The 25,744-nt window shown below is 46.2% G+C and overlaps 1 protein-coding gene across 4 annotated transcripts in view; it reads right to left on the reverse strand.

Moving 5' to 3' along the window:
* Positions 1-25,744, reverse strand: part of LOC119445867 (calcium/calmodulin-dependent protein kinase kinase 1-like) — a 258,301-nt gene that overhangs the window by 170,501 nt on the left and 62,056 nt on the right. For 2 of the 4 annotated variants that reach the window (XM_037710171.2, XM_049663688.1), the window contains exon 1: positions 6,396-6,459. The exons of the other annotated variants lie outside the window; for them this stretch is intronic. The gene's annotated coding sequence lies outside the window, so the exon portion shown is untranslated. Of the gene's footprint in view, positions 1-6,395; positions 6,460-25,744 lie in introns of those variants that run through there. 4 annotated transcript variants of the gene reach the window in all.

The following is a 25,744-nucleotide window of genomic DNA, read 5'->3' on the forward strand; positions in this document are numbered from 1 at the left end:
CATCAGACCGATCCGGGGACAAAATCTGATAAGCGATTCACTGCGCAGTCGTGGAACGGAGTTTATCGATAAAGTGGCGAGGGCAGCAACGCAATAAATATGAACACAGAATAAATGAGAGCATACGACACGCCTGAGACGGGCGGTGTCTCTCTACGCATGAAAAAAGTGTAAGGATTATCGAGGCGCAACAAACCTGCGTAGGCGCTGCCAAGGTTTTAAAATTGGCTAAATACGGCTATCAACCAATTGACTTGACGAAAATCACGAGCCATGGCACTCTGTGAAGGTGGATGACATAGCGTAAACTGAAACGTTGCTCAGCGCTCTGTTCGTGTCGCTCTTGCGTGTCCCTGTCTATTTTGAACTGTTTTTTTTTTTTCAGTGAATCATCAACACGCCCAAGCTTCCACGCTAAGCTGCTCTAGATCGCACGTTGCTATAGGAAGAAAGTAGAGAGAATTGTACGCATCTTATGGTAGTTTGATTAACCGGTTCACGAATTCACATAGATTGCAGCATGTGCGTCGTAATTGCGTAATTTCTTCAACATTTTCTATGGCTGTTGCTATGGGAACGGTTAGAATTCCCGTTTGAGCCATATACTCCATCTCTTTCCGATCATTACAGGCGAAGTCGAAAGCCTGATTGACACGTGCGCTTCGGCCGTACTTACGTATTACGCTTCAAAATGTAAAGGTCCGACTTTTGTCGGAGACATAAGCCAAAGATCATGCAGCGGGAACCGCTTACTTTAAACTAGGAGTCTTTATTGCAAACGAGAAACAAATACGAGTTGTCGAGACATGTGTGTAACGATACCCAGATGAAATTCAGCGCTTGTCCTTATCGCTCTTCGGTTTACGTTTTCTTCCTAGCCGCACTGTTGCATACTGAATCTTGCACAACCAACTTCCATAATACGTCACATAATACGATAACGCTCCTCAATCATCTCTATAGGCTCGTATGAGTAACTGTCCAAGTAACCCAAGTGAACTGTAGCATGGGTAAAAAGTGGCGCAAGCCAAGCGATGCCGATTCTATCGACAGAATGCACGGTCGAGACCTGGAGGCGTCGGTTAGAAAAACTCGCAGGTGTGGATCTCGTAAGTGTAACGAAGGTTTTCTTGCGTGTTTGTCTACTATGTCTCACTTTTTTTTTTTCGTTTCCTACTCAGCAGGCAGCAGTTATGGAAGCTACGAAAGTAGTACGGTATAATAAATGTGTCCCTCCGTGCGTTTCGTTTTGAAATGGTTTAGGGCTGCAACGTCTTCAACGTCGCAACTTCTTGCTCCATTGCTGCGACAAGCTATAGGCAATTTACGTATAGCGTCAATCAGGTAACGTCATTTGTATGCTTAGTTCTTTTCTTTTTCTTTTTTCATTGTATATGTGACGCAGTATTTTCGGATCGCGGACAGTGCCGTGATGAAAGGTGCTCGAGCAGCATTGTTATGGAAATGGGCTACCTCACGCGCTGTGCTGTGAAACGGTTTATACTATATGTTACCCCTCAACTTTGTCTCTCTTTTTTTTAAATCTTTGGCAGTGGAAAATACATAACGTACAGGGGTTAATGATACGATGAATCACACAGCGCCTTCGTGTGCTTTTCCCTCTCTTGTGTGGTGCATTTTTTAAATTCTTACCCACACAGACAAAGAAATGTCGCTACAGTCTCAATATGGTTGTCTGCTATACTCCAAAAGAATAATGAAATTTTCTTTGTGCTGAAACAAGAACTTGTCTCACATTTCTTTATGTGATTTTTCAGCCAGTGCGCTATAGAGAATTTTTTGTTGTTCCTTTTTGTTTAATGGTTGCACCGAGCCCTTGCCTGTTTCTCAATCTTCGCGTGCTAGCTTCCTCAGTCAACCACGAGAAGTGACATTTCTGACAGGGGGCCTCACTTTGAGAGCGTCTACAAAGAAATGACTGTGGCCAGAAATGACAGTGTGAGCAACACAACGTCGACAAAAGAGACAGGGTCTGAATACCCGATCTGGGTTGCACCTACAATATGCACAGTTAAGAAGCTGGTTCGAAGTAAACGCTATCAGGAGTTGAAGAATATCGCTTGAACGAATAAAAAAAATAAAATAAAATAAGAATCACAAAGAGGTATTTCCCTCCCCCTCCTTTTATTTTTATTTCTTTCTGTCAAAACTCATGCGTTCTTGTTGCTGGTGTTTATAAATCACATAAACCGGGTAAAATATGCCACTGAAGAGCATGCAATCCTGCAATCAAAAGTACCTGAACATGAGCGGCAAACACATATACGGAATCAAGAAGATGAAAAAATAAAATCTTGCGCTAAAGAAAAAGACCCAAGGTGCAATAAAAAGCTGGGGGGGGGGGGGGGGAATTGCTTCAGGCGGAGTCCAACATCTTGAGCTTAAGCGTGTACTGTATCCTACTCACAGTAAGCTGAATCTCCGGACGCACAAGAACACGCCCGGAGCATGCCGCGACATTGTTGCAGGCTATAACCTCATTCTGTGACTCTGACTGATGTTGAAGCCAAGTTTCAGGCCTTATGCATTACAGTTGAGAGAGGGACTCATTAATGAAACCTGCTGAAGTTTGCTCGGCCTATCAGTAGCAATGCCAACTTGCCAACCGCACTTTATGCTCAGCTGCCCAGAGTACATTTAGGAAGTGATCACTAGGCTATAGCACCATTCTCTAAAACGATTGCAATGTCAACGCACTATTCCACTTCGGTCAGCGTGAATCATGCTGCCCGCCACATTTCTCTCTTGCATTTACGCTAGCTGCTGCATTTCGTGCATCTACGAACTGCACATACCCCGAAACACAGTTTCGAACAAGCGTTATCACAGCCCCGGTCCGTATCCACATACGTATACAGTCGCCGCACCGCGAACACAAAATTTCGAAGGAGTCGATCGTCTGTTCACAAAAAAAAGCAGAAGTAATTTATTGAGACATCTCGGAAAAGATAAAAAAAGAAGAGGGAGAATAAGCCATATTGCAGAACAGTGGCAAGCCGCGACGCTTATTTTTCTAACCCCTATTTTCCTACCCCAGTGCAGGGTAGCACACCGGATTCCAACATCTGGTTAACCTCCCTGCCTTCCTCACCATCCCTCTCTTTCTAACCATGGAATGTCGGACGTGCGGGCAGCCGTAAAATTATACATCTCACCACAAACGCATAGCGCTCTCTTGAGTCGTCGTTCTCGAATAAACGTGGGTTTCTCCTGGTATTCGAGTACGTATTTTTTTTACGCACTAGCAATACATGACGAGTCAGACTGAATGCATACGTCGGTGTTTTGTGAAAACGAACGCAAGGAAAATAGAATGTCGCGCGACGTAAGCTAAGCCACGTCCTTACACGAACCTCGTGCTCTTTTATTTTGGTTGGACGAAGCAAAATTTCCGCATGTGTGAGTGTTTTTCTTTTTTTTTTTTGGATAAGGATAGCGAATTTATTTTTGAGACATTCGGCCACGTGTTTGATATTAGTAACAGCTTGACTGCCACATTGCAAAAGCTGTATAGTGTACTGATTTGTGAAAGGTATCTGTGCACTTGCGATAGATCACATTATCACAATGACACACCCTTAAGCGTGCTGTTTACGTTAATGGAAACACTAATTACGACAACTGCTACATTCCCACAGCTTGGAATAAAAATTACCAAACATAGAAAGAAAAGACTCTCAGAAGAGCACAGAAAATACGACGAGAGAGAAAGCACACTGAGGTCCATTCTGTGTTTTTTAGGGTATTTATATTATCCCAAGTGCTAAAATGGTGGATATATCTAAGTTCTAACTAACCAAGCTTTCTGCAGTAAGCACTAATTATGGTCATCAAATGACTGGTTTATTATCCACGCGGGTCGCATAAATTAACGCGTGATGCATATATAGGCAGCTGTCCTACGCTCGTATGTCGATCTTTCCTGTTTCCGTGCAATCACTCAATCACGATAATGGCTTTTCGAAACATATACAGAGGTCGGAAGAAGCAGCTGCTTTTCCCGGCATAATTAATTAGGCGGTACAGGAAACACCGTTGCATTGGCAAGGCTACTCCTCAAATGGCGTGAGCAAGACTTGCCTTTCCATGAAATTTGAGGCACTAATAAGCAACGAAGAGCGCTTGATATGTCAAAAGGCAGCACTGCCACACTTCGCCTGACATTTAGGGTCACTTAGGCAATGGGCATTCTTCATACGTGTTTCTGGTATTCATGTAGCTGCGTTCGTTAAGCGCAAAATGTCGCTCGATGATTCCTCAACGTGTGTATATGCATCGCATACCACAAATGAACTTACGGCTGTTGAGGAACTGCCAAGCATACAGGAAGATGACGAGAAACGCTATTGGGACATCAAAGATGGCAGAATTCTGAGAAAGAAATAATAATTTCACCGCCATGGGCACTATACAAAATCCATAAGCTGCGCCCCCCGTCAACACGCTGTGAAGATTTCATCGATTTAAATTTTCTATACGACGCTAGGGCACCATTATGTCTTGTGCGCAGAACGCGGCACCAATAAACTGCGCTTGTAATGAACTCGAACAGTAAAAGAGCCGGTTTGATTTAAGGTTTCTTTTTCTTTCTTCTCTTTTTTTGCATTCCAGCAGTTGCATTGTTTCTCTGTAATTGCCTCGTCAAACGAACGAGCGACCGTAGCCACTAGAATTAAATGAGACCTCGTCGGCCTAGCGAATTGCTTTTAAAACTATTGTGCCCAGTCTGGCAACTGCGTGGCATGCAATAATGGCGCCGGTGTGGAAGGCCTTACGCACGGTGAGTTGGAAAGAAAAAAAAACAAACAAAGAAAAGCCTTTCTTACGATCGCAGCCGCGAGAGTCATAACCATCGAGGTACGGCAGCGCACAATACAGGTCACTCTTAACGTGGTTCAGAATGAAGCGTACGGCGTGGATTTGTTCCTCAACGCAAAGGACGGGCCCACTTTATGAGGGTTCATTGTCGTGTTCAAGATACTTAAAGCAAACTCACGTGTTATCCCTGCAGCTATTCGGCAAAGCGGAAGTAGCTGGAAAATCGCGATGTATCCAACGTGCACCAGCAAAGGCTGAAGACATAGTTTGTGTCCTCACAATGCAATGAGTTTCTGGATGTTAAATGTTTTGCACTGACGATGCTCCGATTTCGATAATATAATCGTGGCGGGGGTACGAAAAGGATTGTCGTTCATTCGGAAATAAACTTAAAGATCTTTTAATCGATAGTTTCAGTACTATCTTTGCTGCCACTGTTCCAGATGCCATATAAAAATCTGTAGCCGTAGCGTTCCGAATCAACTTTCGTTATTTGTTTGAACACAGCACTCTACAAGGCATTCGCCAAATGTCCGCTTTTTGTTCCTTGGTTAAGAATCAAAACGCGGAAAGTGTTCCTGCACACGCAATGTCACTACAAGCACGTGACGCAAGATTGATCATATTGTGGTAGCGGTCCCGTGCGCATATCAAACCAGCCTCTTTAGAATGCCTAGCTCACGGCAGCCACACTATGTAGTGAACGTCTCAAGAATTGCAGCGTTTCAGTCAGCTAGTCATCTTTTTTTCGAGTGTTATTCCACAGCCACTTTACAGGGTGCAAACTCTCGAGAGTCAGTCACACGAAACTCGTTTCCGACTTGTTATAAGCGAGGCGTCGCCTCGCTTTAATACGTTTTGACTGGTAGCACTAACCGATGCACCTTCCCCGAAATTAAGGCATGATTTTCATGCATCATAGCGCTCGTGCGAACCCGTTTAACTGTGAAAAGTGTGAACTTCTCTCTTGCTTCTCCTCTTTCAATCCCCTTTCCCCGTTCCCCAGAGCAGGGTAGCCTACCGGGCTCATCCTGGTTAACCTCTCTGCCTTTGTATTTATGACTTCTCTCTTTCCCTACTTTGCGCAAACAAAAACAATGGAACCATACACGTTCAGAGCGATGGCTGTTTCAGGCGTCGAAGACGGCTGTAACGTTTTGTACAGTTAAAACAGAGTAAGTAGGCCGCACTCAAACTGATCGTTTGCTTAAATAATTTGCATTCATACCATTTGCTCAATCAGGCGGCTTTCCGAAGGCTGGTTTTCTGATGAAGCCCTGTTTAACCTGCAGTTTCTTTAACGAAAGAAGCCAAGTTCAAGCTCTACACATTTCATTGCACGTGCCCAATACGTTTTCATGCATTTTCATTCGCAAATCCTGAACCACGGGTCCCGCAAAACATCCACAACACCGGGGTCGGCTTTAGGCGGGACCAGAAAGCAGGAGGTCTTAATGCTCTGGCGCTACGCAAGACCGTTAAAGGACGCCGCCGCAATTCACACCGACTGCGTCCTTCCACGGACAAGAGGAGGAGGAAAACCTTCGCCACGTTACCTTCACTGAGGCTCCGCGTGTCAAGGCGAGTCTCCGGTGTCGACCAAGACCTCTCGTCGACTGAGCGTCGTATAGAACGAGACAGTCAGTCGACGACCCGGCGCCCTTGCGCGTCCAATGCAAACGCCGCTAACGCTCTCACTGTTGGCAGTATCGGACGTCACTTATAGGAGATTCCGCGCTCTAGCCTCGACGATTCTACACTGTTGACCACTTAAAACGGATGCACGAAACAATGACGACGAGCTCGAGAGATGCACGCACAACACACACACACACGTTGGAGCACCGCAACCTCTAATCACGTCACTCTAACGTTTATCCACCGAAGCCAGCGTGCTTCTGCCTGTGATTCACAATGTACCACAACAACCGCGCGGGCTCGCCCGCTGTTTCGTCAGCTGGTGACTGAGTGTGTCCGCACGCGAAGCCGACGCAAGAATCCTCCTCTGCTTACAGCTGCTGGCCACGTCTCCTCCTCCTCTGTTTTTTTTCTCTCTCTCTTTCTCTCCTTCGCGAAAACGTAAACAGCAATTTTCTTTTCGGTCGTCGGGGCAAGACAGAAACGCTAAGAAATAATCCCAGATTGTTTGCGCGCTCGTCTCTCTCTCTCTTCCTCCACGCCTTGATTCGACCTTCACTCTGTGCAGAGAAGATCGGTAGCCGCTATACTTGACGTCGTCTTTACAACCACGCGCGTTCTTGTAGTGCAGCGCGGCAGAATAAACTGCTGCTGCCCGCACACGGAGTTCGTCAATTGCTCAATGGCGAGCGAATGAAAACAAGTCGCCGCTTTGGCGCTGACCTCTTCGGGAAGAAAGAAGTCGTTCTTTGCGTCAAATAAGCGTCGTCGAAGCACGAAATCGCAGGGTACACACACGCACGTACAGACACGCTGAGGTTTCGACGCGCAGTTTCGCTTCGTCTCGCCGCTGCAGTCGGCGCGTCGATAAAGCAGTATCTTTGTTTACTGTCAGTTGGAGAATAATACCGCAGTGTCGCAGTTTACGAGTCAGTGTTTGGTTAACGACTGCGAAAAAAAAAAAAAACGTCGTTTTTGTCGTCTCGCTTGGCGCCTGCAACGAAGTAAAGCAAGAAGTGACAACCGCCTGGTTGTTCACCGATTCCTCTTGCTTTCCCGCCCAAGTTCACGAAATATACTTTCTGCGATAAATGGCGCATCAGCGTCTCCAGGACTATCGATTTTGAAAAGGTCACAAGAAGAGATACTTCGTATCATTCACGCAATTTTCGGCGTTTAATGTTCTTGCTGCGTTTATTGCACGAGCACGGGGTTTCGGTTCCAAGCAAGTCTGTCCGTAGTTAATCAGGGTGCAGTTGGGGATAAAACGCCACCCTAGCAGGCAATCACTCCACTGTCAATCAAGCCGACTTATCGCCTTGTAGTCGATCCGTGAAAAAAGAATCCAGGACAGAACGTGAGCCGGCAGAACACGTCCTCTTGTCGCCAAAAGCCAACCGCCCTCTCCTAATACCTCGAAGACGACGGACGTCTTAAGAAGCTGTTCCTTTCTACTCTTTCGTCCAGCACACTTCAGCTTGATTGGCACCACGCACGTATATATCGTCGAAGGCGTCGCCGGATCTGTTGCATGATTGCCCTTGTCGGTGGCAGGCTGCGGCTTGAGTGTAGGCCCTGCCTCCAGTTCCGCCTCTCCAAGACGACAGCTCAGGTTTTGCCACTTTCTTTATGTCTTCTTCCTTTATTCTTCTTCCTTTCTTTCCTTCTTTTTCTTTTTCAGTGAATTGCAAAGGAAAAGAAACCTCAAGCTTCGTCTTCAATCAAGCCGAGGGAGATTGTAAGAAAAGAAGCGGTGACGCGCGAGCACTTGCAGAGGTACTAAGCATTACTCAGCACGTTATACAGCTCTGCATGGAATAGAAACATAAACACGGAGGAACGCGGTAATGGATGTTCTCGTTACTGGCCACGACGACAGCGGTAAACAGCAATGTTACAGCCTAGGCGATCGCTTTGCGGTACATACACTGGCTAACCTCCCTGTCTTTCCTTCTATTCTTTCTTTCTCTCTCTCTCTCTCTCTCTTGCAAAAAAAAATGAAATCAAGGAAAACAGGACCAGATCCGTGTACTATAAACTTTCTTATTTTTTGCCTTCTTCTGATGACCAGGAACAGCCATTTCCAGTTGCGCGGCTGACGATCACGCGAGCGAGCGAGCGACCACCACTAAACGACGAACGAGTCTAGACGAACGTATACAAAGGCGTGCACAACCAAAGACGCGCGGCCTGATCACGTTCAGAAGCAGCCGAGTTCGTATCAGCAAGCACCACGTTTTATCCGGGATGCTCGCGCCACGTAGTGCACCAGTTTTCTCACACACCAAAAATCGGAGAAGGGAGAAACTCTCGCTGATTGATCCTGCAGGTTTCCCGGCTCTATAAAAGCCCACGTCAACACCACCGCTCACTTTCGTCCCCAAGCCACGAGACGAACCACAATACACGCTGTTTTCACGCACACACACACACACACAACCACACACGTATGAGAACACGCGAGCACCGGCGGTCGCGACAGACACTAGACGTTGGAGCGAGGAAAATGCACGCGTGAAAGTGAGAGAGCAGATTATAGGCGGGTTCTAGCTTCCGCCAGGCGGTCTTCGTCATGCCTCCTTCTCGAGGGTGCCGCAGGAAACGTCTTTTTTTCTCGTCTCCTGCCGTCGAAGGAGGCAATGAGATAAACGCCGGCCGGCGTTTAGGCTTCCCGTCGTCGGCTGGCGTGCCGGCGAGCGAGAAAGCGGCGGCCGGCCCCGGTGCGTCAGGGGTTGGCCACGCGCACTGGCCAGACGGGTTTCCTCTCCTTCCTTCTCGCCTTTTCTCGTACTTTCTCTCTTCCTAATTTATTTCCATCTTTCTCGTTCCGGCAGACCTGTGAGAGGAACAAACAAGCCGGCCAGCCGCCTTCTCAAGCGCGGATGCTCGCCGTTGCCCCGTTATAGGAACTACATGTGCATATAGGCTTCTCTCCGCGCATGCGTCTGTACGTATACGTGTTTATGTGTGCACACGTTGAACCAGCTGCTCCCAGTCCACGGGCTAGCTCCGTTGCCGAAATCGGAAGCACGTCCGCGGCGTCGTCGGTGCGGCTTTGTTTATTTGGGGATGCGGAAAGGCCCTTTTCGGATCGACTGCCGCCTTTTGCTTTCTCTTCTTCGTGTTGTTCAGTCCGAACGTTCGCTGGCGGAAAGTTTTGCCGGTGCATCAAAGGGGACGGGGAAGGGGGGATGGGGGGCAGCCTCCAGCACCCATCCTTCCTGGTGTTATCTTAAAACTCAAAATACTCGCTGTGCGCGTCATGCCTTTTTCAGTACAAAAAAAATGACAAAAAAGTAAAAATAAAAGGAAACTGTCGAGCGCCTTCGCCATACAGGGAAGCAGGTGCAGGCAAAAAAAAAAAAAAATCTAATCACGAGTGCAATACCGTGGTAATTTTTAACTTATTTCCAGTTCACATTCTAGCGAGAGAGAACATAGCGATGTAAAAAATCAGGCAGGTTAATCGCGAGGAAAACTGGTTTGCTACCGTACGTGGGGGAGGTGTTGCCGTAGACGGCAAGATGGAAGTGAGAGCGGAGAAGCGAATCACACGCGCAGAGAGAGAAAGAGATTGCGAATATATATATATATATATATATATATATATATATATATATATATTCTGCATGACAGAACCAGTCAGTGAGAATTTGCTGGTGCATAACGTTTGAGGTAAAGTGAGAACATCGCAATCTCGCTGCGTGTCGAGCGTTTTATTTGCGTGTCCAGATAGAAGTTACGACATTTGTCGCTGTATTTCTTGAACTGAAGCCACTGCTTTTTTTCACGGCTGAACTAAACATGCATGCAGCAAAAGCGTGTGTACACAGATAGTAGAAACTCGGAAGACGCAAGAAATAACCATGATATACAGCAAGAAAATAAGAGGAAAATCCGTCGTACGTCCTTACAGTAGAGTATTATAAAGATGAGATTTAGATGAAACTGTCCATGTACAAGGAATAGTGAGTAATTGGCGCTAAGTACAACGTTGCTATAGTACTAAGCCCCTAGCTCCTCCAAGCCTGATTCAACACTGTGCCATGGTTGAGGCATTTGCATTTGTAGTAGGTTCTTGTGGTCGCGTGACTACTATCTTCTGGTCGCTTCTGTTTTCTATTTGCTCCTTTTGTTTCGTTCTTTCTAAATCTCCCAGTATTGCTATTTGACCACGTTCCTGTTCATTAATGCATTGTTGGCTCCATTCGTCTTATTACATAACACTGTGCTGAGGTCGCTGTTGGTGGCAACGATCATACACAGCTTTATTTGCTTTGCTATTCCGCTAAAAATGGCACATGGAGACTCCAGTAGCATTGACCATTGGAGAATGAAGCCATTCTCCAAGCCGTTGAGGCTGCAGAACTTGGAGGGCCACGTCTTTAGCTGAATTAGGAGTTATCAATCACGGAGAACTGTGTTTGTCCTTACTGAAGATGGCCTGACAAATAGACATATCTCCAGTCGTGGGGTCCCAGAAGGCAAAGTGTTGAGCCCGACTCTTTTCAATCTTGTTTTAGTGTTGCTCCCCGAAACGCTACCACATACGGCTAATGTATCGCTCTACGTAGACGGTATTTGCATCTGCGCGTCCGGCTTGACAAGGCCACAAGTGCGCGCCAGAGCACAGAAAGAGGCAACCCTGACAGCGGCATACCTTCGCCGATAAGATCTGACGATATCTACAGAAAAATGTGCATTAGTGGCATTTAGCACGAAGACCGATGTCTTTCTACCCGGTCTGTATCGAGGGCCAGTCATTTGAGTACAAAAAACGTACAGGTTATTAGGCGTCATTGTGGATAACGACATCACCTGGAGTCCCCATGTCTCCTACATGAAGAAAAAAACTCATTTGTATTAAAAATATGTTTAAATTCGTAGCTGGAAAATCGTGGGGACCATCCGTGCGTTCGATGTTACAGCTATACACGGCACTTTTTCTCGAATTTTTGCGATACAGTCTTCCTGTCTTGTCCAACACATGCATGACTAATATCCTCGCATTACAGAGCGTACAAGCCCAAGCACTTCGGACATGTCTTGGCCTCCCGAGATGCTCATCGACAGCTGCAACAATTGTCATTGCACAGGAGCACCCGATCACCACTCATATCGTCGCTAAGGGGCTAAGAGCGCACATTCGACACCTTTCATGGCTACCATCCCATCGTTTACCCGATTTGCCAGTGCGAAGACCACAGGCTACAGTCTGTAGTATTGTGACGAGACACCATGCCTCAATGCCATCTGGCTTTAAGCCTGCGAAACGCCCAACATCGGCATTGTGGTGTCTCCGGCAAATTCACACGTGCCTCTCAGTTCCTGGGATTACCAAAAAGGCAGACTTGTCACCACTAGCCCTGAAGCAGTTGTCTCTGCTTCTCCTCAACGAGTCACATTTTGACCGGATACACATTTACACGCATTCACATTTACAGCAATTCCAACAACTTTACCGAGCAGTAGTTGTTCCATCGGACGCCGTCTCTTTGCAATTTAATTCTTCGCACAATACCACGTCTACAGCAGCAGAACTTGCGGCACTTCAAGGTGCACTCAATTACGTGCTCCAGCAGCCACCAAATCGTTGTGCCATTTTCTGTGATTCCAAAGCAGCCCTACAAAATCTGCAGTTTGCCCTACGTCATGGGCTACACGAGCAGCTATATGGTGGACGCAATAAGGCACGCTCATCATCACGCGCTCGAGAAGACAGGACATTGTATTTCAGTGGTTGCCGAGCCATCGCAGAATCGTCGGCAACGACAGCGCAGGTGAAGCTGCACGCTTGGCTCATAAAAAACTCCAGCGTGTTCCTATGCCACTATCAAAAACTGAAGCTACGCGGCAAATTCAATCGCTTGCTCGCCGCTTCAGTTCTACGATGGAATTCACCGGGTTTCACCAACTCACGTTTGCACTCTCTTGACCCTAACTTGCGACTTCGCCTACCACCTGGACTCTCCCGTCGTGAAACAAATTAACTGTGTCGCATGTGGTTGGGCGTCGCATTTACCAACGCCTATTCGTTTCCGATAGAGATGGCCAACTGTGCGGAGTGCAATTTGTGCGGGTGCGACGAGACTCTAGAGCACCTTCTGTGTCACTCTCCATCCTTTGACACTCAACGACGTACTCTCCAAGCTAAACTCAACTTGTTAGATAACAGAGCGCTCTCGGAAGAAAAGATCCTTGGACCATGGCCTATGCACTCTTGCATGCAAAAGGCCGCAAAAGCCCTTATGCAGTTCGTGAAGGATACTGGATTATACGAACGCTTGTGACAGCGGAGATTCCTCTGTGACTGACTATTATTTTTCTTTTCTTTCCTCATCTATTCCCCCCTTTCGCCCTCCCCAGGTGTGGGGTAGCTAACCGCGCACGTCCTCGGTTAACCTCCCTACCTTTCCCTCTTCGTTTCTATGTCTTTGGATGGAATGAGAAAAACAACACAGTAAACATAAACGCGTACAACGTTAATACACAAACACCAGTGTTCCTGAGCCGTTCCAAATATTCAAATGTGAGACCGAAATAGAATGCATGTATAAACTTTTACCTCCTCGGTTTTTTTTTTTTCAACACTCATTTAACACCCATGTAACAAGCAAGTCCACTTCCGTTGAAATGCAGCCGCCATGGCGGGCAGTCCAACCCGCGACCACACCAGGACCAGTCTTAGCATCAAAACGACGTTATACCACTGATTCATCATTATTTCTCCCTTCCCGGAGGACTATGCGCTATGAAACGAGCTTATATCGCTCGCCGCTAAATCCGCTCTAGTCCTTCTTGATCTAACTTGTGGCATTTACAAAGACCTACTCGTTCCACGTGGGAATTGGGAACATTGGGGCCCGTGGGCGACTGTTGTGGAACTACAGAAACGATTGAACACATAGGTCTTGCGTCTCTGTCCCCGATACGACGTCGGGCGTGAACATCTCCGGACAGAATTGACCCGGCTGGACTCGAGACCATTTTCGGAAATGAAGTTCCTTGGACCATGGCCGTAGGCATCGAGGCACAGAAAGCCAGGAAAGCGTTATTGCAACACCTCAAGCCGACAAGGTGTTGGCGACCGTTTGTAGACTCGGTGCATACGTTAAAGTATGCGCGATACTGTGCTCTCTCTTCTCTTTTCATCCCTATGTCCCCTTCACCCCGTGCGTCTGGTTAACCTCCCTGCCTTTCCTCTCTTCTATTATCTCTCTCTCTCTCTTTTGCCCCGGTTCCTGCGTCGGCCACAAAACAACACTCTCTTTGCTTCTGAATTCAGGACTTATTCACCGCATTAGCGACAACTCCTGATATACTGACGTCGACCGGCAACTACTTCCTTTTATTCAGGCTGGCGAAAGTTTCAAAGTATGGTCCAAATTACAGAACTGATGGTATATGAATAATGAACCGGTATATTGATGCTTCCCAAGCCCAAACGTAAATTCTGAGCGGTTAAAAAGACACGTGCTCTCTGATATGGGAGAACCTTACACGCTAGCAGATGCAATACCGCTGTCGCCTTTATGCTATCCACTGTGTTTCCGCGTTTCTTGTATACTGCCAGGAACTGATTGAAACGCCGCCGAAAACTGAGCTCCAGCGGCTCCATTTCGAAAAACAAGAAACCAATCACGTTGTATCTTGTTCTTGATTTTTGTCTTTTTTTTGTTTTTGTCGGGGGACGAGGCAGTTTTCTCGAGAACGACCTTGTTGTTGTTTCCGTCGTCCGTTATTTTCACGCCATCACTTCCTGTCCGGCGCCACAAGGCATTAGCCCCCCCGCACACAGTACACACGGGTTCACCCTTTCCACTCTCGTCGGGCAATGCAAGCAAACATCGACACCGCCGACATCGACGCCTCGTCGGGTTTTCGCCCGTGCATCAGTGTCACTTGGCAGAGTTGTCAACAGGGCGAGAAGCGATGCTAGTGCGTGCCGCCTCTGGTCAGTCGCGGCTATCAGAGCGGCTCGGACGTGCGGCGCCAACCTGACCGACTCGCCGTCATCCACTATACTCTCCGCAACCGAGCGTTATTGGCGGCACTTATACGAGAAAGCTTCCTCCCTCCTCTTTCCTAGCCACCGCCACCGAAAACCCACCCCTCGTTCTCCTTCACTCTTTCGTGTTCTGGATCTGATTTCAAAGCCGCCATCGATCTCAATCTAGACTGCGCACTACTCCGCACTCAGGTTCACGTGCGTTTCGTTCCCAAGGTTACCGAGCACTCGCCGATTCTAGTTTCCTTGCATATATTAAACAAAGCAAACAAAATTGAGATGGATACCCTTCTTTTATTACAATAATAGCGTTACCTTTAATGTGGTGAAATAAAGGAGACGGCTGCTCAAAGGGAATGGCCACTTCACGTACCGTTACGCCTATGATGGGTCTCACTAATGATTGAACATTGTATAGTTTGCACACAGCTTCACTGTACAAGTGTTTTGTTTTTGTTTTCTTCTTTTTTTTACATTTTATAACTTTTTATAAATTGCATGTGGCAGACCGCACAATTCCAACCCTTCATCGAAACTACTGGATGAGGTGGCCGTTACTTCTACGAGTAGTCAGAATCATTCAGCGAATAACTTAAATAATTCAGCTAATGAACTTCTTAATTAATTACTTTACTGCACACGTTTCAGTCTACGAATTGTAGCTAGTGAGCATACGCAAGCCTGTAAGGCATGTCGACTTAGAACGAATTCTCAGGACTACGTTAGTTTCGAGATCTTATTTTCAACGTGTACGATGAAATGCATTGGCATTCCAGTTACTTCTGTGTTCCATTAACAAAACGTAGTTTTATCAAAAAAGTAAGTGGGACAACAGCGCATTTTTACTGCAGGTTGGACGACGCATATCTCAAAATCAGTGCCATCCTCAGAATTTGTTATAAATCTATATGCCTTGCTACGATTCGTGGATTGAAATATGTGCCGTTAAGCAATTAACTAAGGAGTAAATTGGCGTAGTTATATTATTAGTAAATTAAACCTCTTGATTTCTTGTAGAATTGAGGAACCGCCTCATTGAGTAATTTAGATCGTGGGTTAGAATTGTGCTATCTGCCACACGCAATTTTTAGAAATTTGGTGAGGCTAAAAAAAGCCCAATATAGTGGTTCTAGAGGGACAAGAATTCGTGGGTGCAATGTCGTCACTTCTTTGAGTTGCGCGAAAGGCTGACTGACGCGCGATGGAGAGTCGTCGAACAAGGAATGTCGCTGCAACGAGCGCTTCGTTGAGCGGATTTGACAAAGGGACCTGACGAAAACTAGCTCCCTTGTCGAACAAACACCGGCTCCAGCGACATGACTTGTTCGAGCACTGTTGATCACTTCAAACCCCCATTTTAACTGCATCAACTTGTGTCTTCCTTTAACTGTATTGAATTTAACTCTGTGGTTGTACGTGCCAAAACCACGATTCCATTACGAGGCGCGCCGCAGTGTGCGGCTCCGGATTAATTTTGATCACCAGGGGATCTTTAACGTGCCCCCAATGCACGAGACACGGGCGTTCTTGCATTTCGCCCCCATCAAAATGTGTCGCCGCGGCCGGCATTCGATCCCGCGACCTCGTGCTTAGCAGCGCAACACCGTAGCCGCTAAGCCAACGTGACGGGTTTCTTTTGACTGACACGTGAGCATTCTTAATAGACCTTCTTGAACAAGTAGGTAGCCCGAGCTTGCGTTAAAAGATGTTCGACAAGAATTTTAAATCTGGAGCTGTTTCACGGATCTAACTTCTGCTGCCCTATAACTCATTCTTAATGAGAGTACGTTGACGAAACTGGCAGAACCGTAAAAAAACTGCATAATAGCGAGAGGCCCAGAGCACCGGTGAGCCCTGGGCACTTTTTTCTGTTCCTCTCCTCGTAGAGCAAAACTCGTAGAGCAGTTTTCTATCAAAGCGATGCAGACAAGCGAAAGTGGGCAACCATTTCAAGACTAACGCAATTCTTATTGATTTAAACTTCATCTCATGCATAGCGGAGCTCTTAGATTTATTCTCTTTGCTGTATCTCTTTTTTTTTCTTTTTTTAGCCCGTAATTTTTCGAAGCAGTAGTAATTATGGATTCTTTAATCTCAGAATGGTTTCCATTCCAGAATTGCAAGAAAAACGAAAAAGAAGAAAGAAATATATCAACGCCTTTTTCGAACCAATGAAAAATGATGGGATATCACTTCAAAGAGAGGAGAAAGATGAAACCGCCCTACACACAGCGCGACTTGTTCGCGCTAATAAAAGACACCAAGGTGTGATCTGCCACTGTCAAATGTTCACGATGACCGTAAAGATGCAAGAAACTAAAGCAAGGTCCTGCCGGGCCGTCATTTTTATACGGCCTCAGACATTGCAATTATCGAATGCTGCAATAAGCGCTGAGTGCCATGATCGCCACGGCCTCTTGGCTTTAGCCTACGGTGACATTGCCATTCGTCCTGATACACGAATCAAAAGAAGCTCCGCACAAATTGAAATGTATAAAAACACAACATCGTTGTTTAATAAATTCCTACGGCCACAAGACATGAGTGTTGAAGAGCCAACCCGAATCTCCCCGTTGGTATCAGCTCACCAGGGCGCTGATGAGACAGACATAGCCTGCAAACATTGATGGGAGGCAAGATATGCGTCCTGTTTTGGACACAACATACTTATTCCACCAAGAGGTGTAAGGAAAAGAAGAAAAAATACGACTTACGCACTGAAATCGCTTTCTTCTTTTTAGGATGGTTCTCTAGAACTGTACAGCTTCCTATTCGTGGTTTAGCCATGATAAAATAACCAAGTTGGCCCCGCAACGCCGGGCGTAATATATCACAGTATTGGTCAGGAACGCTGTTTTACTTTATAATAACCAAAACAGACTGGTAATTCTGCTAAAATGTACAGCTTCAAACTTGTAACTTACACTGATCCCGTACATCGAGATATGTTTCATGTTGCATTTTGGACAATAATTGAAAATAAAATTATCGAGCGATAGAGACAACGTGCGGACTACATAACGTCAGACATGAGTGAGAACAATACAATAATTATTATAAACTACAACAGTATTAATTTCTACACACACAATGCCAAAAAAGATAAAAACCGAAGGAGTTCGTATATGTGTTAATCAGATAAAAACCACCGGACTTTGCTCTAAATAGATGTATAGCACCTATCAACTTGCCTAGGTTACAGCAGTGCTTTACAGTACACTCAAAGAAAAGTGTCTAGTGACCTACCGGCATTTACAAAACCGTTTTCTTTCCTGTCTTTTTTTTTTTTTGCCCTGCGAATCACTAAAAAGAAAGGCTTTTAAAAATAGAACAGTCAGTTTCCTGAGGCCTCCAGATGGCCGGCAAGAACAATGAAGACAACACTTCTCTTCGGCACCATTTTGAAAACAACAGTGTGTGTCACTTTTTTTTTTTTTTGCAAAGCCACAAAGAATGCTGTTCAAGTGTGCTGCGGAATTACGAAAGTTATATTGCAGTTACACCTGGAAGTTTCACCTTTATGTTGGTTCCATGCCCCATACTTTCTGTTCATTTCACTGTATGTGCGTAATTGAAGCTTGTGGACTTTTCTGTCTTGCGATTCTTGCGAAGCTATAGTTCACAGAATCCGCATCTTTCTGGAGATGCCGAGTCGTGCTACCTAAAAGGTTGCAGAAAATAATATATCTTCCTCTTCCTCTTCTACTTCTCTCTCTGGCAACGTACACGCTATCGCTAGAAAGTCAAGGTCAGCTATTTACTGCCGACATTGGCAATGGACGACAGTAACAACGCTGGTGCTGACATCCTGTGACGTTTTTGCCCTACCGCAAAACGAAAACGTTTTCATTGTTATGGTTATTCTCAACAAAACAAAATACGGCCGAAACTACGTTAGGGGTAATTATCGTGATTGCGAAGCTTTATATAGAGGCTTATCATATGCTGTTCTGTGAGCTAAATACCTATGCTTCTTTTCTGTTGGATTAGGGTAGCTCTGATTATCGCAGGCTGTTCTGGATGCATGATATAGAAGAAACGCACATCTTTGGTCGAGGCATGTTTGCCGTCCGAGAGCAAAAGCAGCTGTAGAGTTTGGCGAATGGCACCTTGTGTCTAAGCATCGCACCAATGAGCGCGAGCCTCAGCGCCAGGTGTGCGCCAATTGCGCAGTACCTGTGCCTCTAGCACGTGAAAGGCGCGGAGCTTCGGACTCTGGTTGCGGGTGACGTGGCGTTCTTTCCCAGAGGACCCAGGGTCCCCAAATGATCGTACTGTCACGTGATTCACCTTAAATGAATCCTCACTACATAGATAATAGAGATTGATTATTTTTATTACCCTAAGTTAGCTTGTAACTTCACACTCCTACCAAAACAAAGTATGTTTTATTTCAACTTTTATAATTAACCAGTGCATATATTGTCATCATTTTTTATAATATAGACAATATTAGATTTAGTTTACGACTGTAACATTCTCTTGCCGGATTTGTAAGCTGAAAATGGACTTTTAAGGTGAACCAAGAAATTGAATATGACCTCACGTGAGCGTGCTGTGTGGTTCCCATAGAATGCTTCGTATTATAAAAAAAAGGCCTTATTGTTAGTGACTCTGTCGTTACCTGCACTTTACGCAGGTAGTTATATGCACTGTGGTTACCAATGCAAAATGGTTACCACTAAAGTCAGAGCCATCAGATGGCGCCACAAAAGCAGCTGCCGACGTTTACATCTCTAGTAACCCGGTATTCTATGAAGGGTAACCTGACACACTAACTAAAGCTCTCTAGTGTAGAGTATAGCATGTTGAACTGCTACTGGAGTTCGTCGTGTTCTGAGTGTGCATGCAACCGTCGACTGTGGAGTAAAAAAACAATTTTTTTAACGAAGTAATAGGTATATTTGTTCTCGACTACGTTATCATCCACCGATGACGTTCAGAAGCCCCCGAAAAGAAATGAATTAAGAATTGAACGCCCCCCCCCCCCCCCCTTCAGCACGCGGCCTTGAAGGCGCAAGAACTTCGAAGCAGCTTTTGTTACTACAGCCGAACCCGGATATATCGAATCTAAATATAACGAATTAGTGTCTATAACAAACAGCAGTAAAATGCCCATGAAAAGTTTTGCATAAAATCTTCATTTCATATATCAAATTACCTATATATAGATTTTTTTGTGATCTCCTTCAGATTCGAAATATCCGGATTCGACTGTATATGAGTGTAAAACCCGCTTTTCCTCCAACAGATGGTGCCACCAACACGACTGCTCACGTTTGCGTCTTCGGTAACACGATATTCCGTGAAGGGTAATAAGCCCTCACAGTGCCACGCTATAACTATCTAGTATAGTAGAACAAATTGCTACTGCAATTAGCTATGTACTTAGTGATGTTCTGTGCATTAAGTGACTCTGGAATAATAAACGTTTTTTGTTTCCAAACGAGCAATGGGCCTCTTCTCCGCCCATTTCAGCGGCCAGCGATGACGTTCAGAAGCATTGAAAGAGGGAAGGAGTGACGTGCATCGCGCGAACAGCTCACTTTGCGCAGCCGCATTGATCCGCCTGCGCGAGACCATCAAAGCAGCTTTCGTTACGAGGATTGTAAACACGCCTTTTTCCCACTCGCAACAGGGCGACCAGCAAGGATACAGCCACTTGCAATCATAACATAGTAGCAAATCAGATCTGCCGGCGCCCATGAAGAGCGAACGCGATAATGTGAACAAATCGTATAAAACAGAAAGCCGGCCGAAAGCGCAGCCTGTCGGATGGCCGATCAATTGAGCCGCGCTAAGAGGGAAATGGAAAAGTAAACAAGGGAGAAAAATGACAGCCTGTGCACGGAAGAAGAAAATGGAAAAAAAGAAAAAGAAAAGGAAAAAGACAGAGAAAAAGGAGTGTTGAGGCCAGGAAAAGGGAAATGGAGGCGACTGGCGTACGATGATATACGCTGGACGCCGCAGATCTTCTGGTAAACCGATCGATGAAGTTCCCGAGTCTCGATCCAGAGCCAGCGGACGCGTATACGCACTCGACAATTTGACTCAGTGCAAATGGGTTCTCTTCGTGGGTACGCCTAGTCGAATCCTGGCTTCGGCTTCCGCAATCATATATGGCGGCATTTCGAAAAAAGGACTGCACGCTGGTGCTTCTCTAGATGTCAGTAAAAGCTGGAGTGAACATGATTACTCCAGATCCCTTCAATGTGGCACCGGGAGCTGACTGGAGTTCAACTGCCCCTAACGGGAATGATTAGGTCTCAATTAAAAATCGCGGATTCGTAAAGCAGCACTGTAAACATGAGGCATATCAGAGGGGAAATTTGGTTTAGGGAGTGATCATGAAGCATCTAGCTAACCTGAGTTTAAAGAGGACAGTGGCGACTTGGGCTGATTAGTACAGCATTTTGAACACAAGCACAGGAGATTACGGCTTAGGGAACGGGAGCTTACAAAAGCATTTCTGATTCACAAGGGAGGAAATGCACCTGTCGTCTGTGCCTCTGTAGCTTTGCACGACATCCAAGTTGCCTATCTAGCAGAGTGACGCGTGGGTTGATTCCATCTTTGCCAGTTTTTAAGTTCCAAGCCCTTTAGGGGCCCAGGCTGTCGGCGTCGGCGTCCGTCGTGATCACGCTTCGCACATGTAATCAAAACAGGGTCAAAACAAGAGCAGAAGTGATTAAAACCGGTTCAAAATAAACTAACATGATTCAGAATAATGTAAAAGACAGGAATAATCAAGTAATAAGCGCAATAATTAGCAAAAACTCGTTAAAATCGGTTCCGAAACACCACACTGGTACCAGCGCAGCCCAAGAGAGGGCGCCACCACCCCACAAGCGCTCGATTGCTCCTCCCTCCAGCGCTACTCCTGCACCTGCGCATCACTGCTTCGCATTTCCCCAGGTTTCACGTCAGTGGAGCTGCAGTAGCGCTGAATTGGAACTGCACAAACGAAGGGTTTGGAACTGCATTGGAACTACATTCTGCAACTGCACCGAGCTGCCACATATCATCCAACCACAGAGGAAGCCAACGGTGCGCGCTGCAACCGTTTCGTGCGAGTTTCGCGCAACGCGCCCTTTCGCTTCCCTCTCGTCCGTCTGCTGAGGACTTAGAGCCTAATTTTTATACTTTAATACGCGCGTCTCATCCCCTGCGCCTTTGTTTGATTATTTCAGCTGCTCTTATACATTGGGATAGCCGCAATACATTCAAGTGTTTATAAGCCCCTTTGCTGTAAATTTGTGGTAGGCAGCGGTAATTAGGGGCCGGTGACGTCGTACTATCGACCAAAAAAGTTTACGGATCAAGGGATCTAACAAAAAGCTGAATATCTCCGCACCCTCGAAACGACAGCCTGGTATTCCCATTTCCAGCCTTAACTGGTATATGCGAACGCCATTGCGATGGCTGGTTTTACAGGCTACTTTTAAAGGCTGCTCGGATATTTAGCGTTTTCTGAGATCCCGTGGTCCGTAAACTTTTTTGGTCAATAGTAGGTGCCTGTCAGTCGCTTGACCTGCCGAGATTTCCTTTCGTTTTTCTCCCATTGATTCTTCTTATTCGCTCTCAGATTCATTGCGCAAAAAATGCTCTTCCGGATGCGGCGCTCAGCGCAGGGCCATTAAGTGACATCTAATTGTTTTGCCAAATACGAGCGGTGCGGTGTCACGTTTCGTATTTAAGATAAAAATATTCTTCATAAACATATGGTGTGTCGTCCACGCCTGAAGAGAAATACAAAAACAACAACAACAACAAAAAGACAAAGAGGTGTAAGTTGTTTGAGACGTAGCCGAATGCGACTGGCCTTATAGTTCGGAATGTTTATCGCACCATAAGGTTCTTCCTTTCAAGTAAATGTAAAGGAGCTCGGCAGCCTGTTACACGAATGGCTATAGGGGAAACATAATGCCTTTTCAACTGCAGTCGTCACCCCAGAAATGTCGACTGTGTTCAGGTTGAAAAGACAGCACGTTTCTCTATACGTCGTCCGGCGCAGAAGTGGCCAGTCGCCAAGCTGCACTTGAATTGATTCTTCGGGAGCCGCCTGAACAAAAGTGCTTTTTTTCCGGTGACTCCAAGACAGCCCTCCAAACATACCGGGTGCAGTGCGCTTCCGATACAACATACAACTTGACTCTGATAAAAAAGCTCGCGAACACACTCACGACAATGAATGTGCCGTAGAATCAATCAATGGCTTAAGGGACACTGGGACATAAATATATGAATGACCTCACCGACGAAGCCGCTCAATGTGTACACGAACTATATCCTGTTAGATTTTATTCTGCTTTGGGAAACTGATGGACGCAGTCGGGCTTCGTTCGATGGCCCGTGAATATGTGCAGACTATCGTGAAAACGTAAAAGCCAGTGGCCGTTGTCCACGACGGGTCATTACTTTATTTCAATAGCGCGTACATTGCCCCTGTGGTACTCGAACCGTTTTCGTTGCATCTCGTCTCTTCGATTCGTTGTTCGCTGACCTACGCTTACGTCTGCCCCCTGAATACCGCGACTATGAGACCTTCACATGCCTTCCGCTAGTCCGCCCGTGTTAAAATGCACCGAGTCAAGTGATGTGCAAAGCAATTTGACAGACTGGCCGGTTGTTCACTTTCAGTACACAAGGTTATAGGTCAGCGCTCCCAAGCGAACGTGGCGTAAGCGGCTATATCTAGCCTGCTACAGTTTCTGAGGTCTACGTGCCTACATAAGAGACTGAGAACCATCGATGCTACTTATGAATTATTAGCAGGGGTGTTGAAATTTACATACACAGAGAAAAAAAAACGGATAACAAGACCACCATTACCAACTGGTAATGGCGATTGCCTTGCCTGTGCTAATCACATGTGTAAATTTGTGTGCCAATTTGACACGCCTTTTTTAATAGCTATGTTTCACCAAGCATCCCAACAAGAAATACTCTTAACTTTCTGAGCTTTTAAGGTTGCTCATGCTTCACGTCCTTCTATTTGTATTTCAAAGCGGAGCTTTATATGGTTAGGCAAAACGAAAAAGCGTCTGTCCGTCGCCTATGCACAGAAAACTATCATCATCAGCATTGACTCGAGCGTCATCGGCTTCTTCACAGCTGGCTACGTTGCCGCTCATCATTCCAGCGTAGAATTTCACATCCCTTCTGTCGTCGTAATGGGGAGGCCACGTTTACAAGGTACGTATGAGCCATTGCTTAAGGGGGTATGAGCCATTCATTGTCTTACGAAGCGGACAGATTTAATTTTGAAGCAGTTTTATTTCGAAGAATCGCAAGCGTCAATGGCGGGCGAATGCTGCTAACCACGCCACCGAGCAAACTCAAGACATCGAACGCAAGTGACAACGGCGGACTGCGGGCATACCGTCAGTGACGTCATTCTCTCCGTCACGGCCGAATGTGTGTAACCTCATTAAGAGACACAAATACGTAACCAGTAATGGAGAAATACTTTAATGAACCGTCGGGATTAGCCCAGTCATAAACACCGGCGCCGCACGTTTCAGCTTCGCTGCTTAACCATCTGTACGGAGTGCTTGAGCGGTCATTTTTTCATCTTCTCTCGCCTTACCCTCTAGGAAGTTACCCACCGGAACTACCTCCGTTTATTTTCTCTCCCCCTCTATACATCTTCTCTTTTTTTAGTATCACCGAAGTTAGTCAGATGTTAGTCGCCTAAAGTGCGGCCGAAATCTAAAGACTACGATTTGACTCTTCGAAGCTGTATGGTGATTTGCTTCAAAGGAATGCACACGGGGAGAATTTGGACGAGGCAACTCTTAACAGCCGCTGCCTGCTCCACGTGCTCACAAATGCTACGCAAGAGCTGCCACGCAGTTCAACTTGAAATCCCGCAAATCCCTGAAATGACGGTCAGCCCTGGAGTTTGCAGAAGCGTTAGAGGTTCGCTGTCAGCTTACGAATGAAGTGGCCCATTATCATACACGCCTGGAGCACGCGCCTATATAAACACGCGCGTGCCTGTAGGGCTCAGACTTGTCCGAGCACTTTGAACTCTAACGGTCCGTTTACTTTCGTTCTTTCTTTCATTCTCCCTTCCTTTTTTTTGTTTGTTTTACTCACTCGACTTGCGACTTTGTACGCTCCAGTGGGCACCAACCGGAGAGCTACGTGGAGACCTCAGCCTCTCCAGTTTAGTTGCGATCGTTGGAGGCAAAGAATTCGCAGGATTTGACTGCTTCGCGAATGTCAAAAAAGACAAGTTAGGACGCAAGAGAGACGAACAAAGACCGAAAAAAAAAACACGACGCAACCTCTTTCCACGTGCTTGACAGTGGCGTGTGTTCACGAGGCGCACTCTCATCTTCTTTCGCAAACACGAGCACGGTGAACGAGTGAATTGAGAATATCGATTCGGGACTGTGTTCGCACCAGCAGACTCGAGTGCGAACTGCGCTCTTGAACTGCTTACGTAATACTACCTATTTCGGCGGTGGCGCAAGGGGCGGCTTTTTGTCCAAGACGCGACACCGCGCAGGTCAACGGTCTAACTCTTGGGGAACGCGGGCGCAGTGGCTCAGACTGCTCGTCTCTGTAACACGTGCAAGGCTGTTGACAAACAGCTTTGCAGCTGATAGCCTGACAATTCGTTTGTGATTATAACCTATAGTTCCTTTTTTTAGGTGGCAGACAGTGACTGAGTGCTCTCATCGATCTAGACAGATTGACTGAGTAATACATTAATACAATGTTGCTGAATTGATTAACTGATTGATTGACTGACTGATTGATTGATCGATCGAAAGACGGATGGGCGGACGGAGCGATTTACTGTGCTGGCTTAAGTTCTCAAAACAACACATATGCCATGAGGTACACCGTAGCGGAATGCTCCGACGTGGTTTTGACCACCTGGATTTCATTTATTCTACACCAATCTTGGCCCACATGCACTCTTGCATTCCCGCCTCCGCCGGAATGTGTGCGCCACGGCAGGAAATGTAAACCATCGGCATTGCAATCAGCAGCGGAAAGCTATGCTCGCGGTATAGTGTACTAGATTGTATAGTGTACTAATCGTGCACTATAATGATTGTATCGTATAGTGAACTAGTCTAGTACGCTATACTCGCGCACAGGTCGTTGTGGCAGCGAAGAGAAAGCTACAGGCGCGGAGCTTCTGGCCACATGAAAATGCACCCAGTAGTCCGGCAGAATTTAACGGCGCTTTGGGCTTTTGGAGTATGCACTGAATGAGTCGAGCACGGGAGAAAACTAGGT

Source organism: Dermacentor silvarum, chromosome 3 (genome assembly GCF_013339745.2).
Source record: "Dermacentor silvarum isolate Dsil-2018 chromosome 3, BIME_Dsil_1.4, whole genome shotgun sequence".
Taxonomy (NCBI): domain Eukaryota; kingdom Metazoa; phylum Arthropoda; class Arachnida; order Ixodida; family Ixodidae; genus Dermacentor; species Dermacentor silvarum.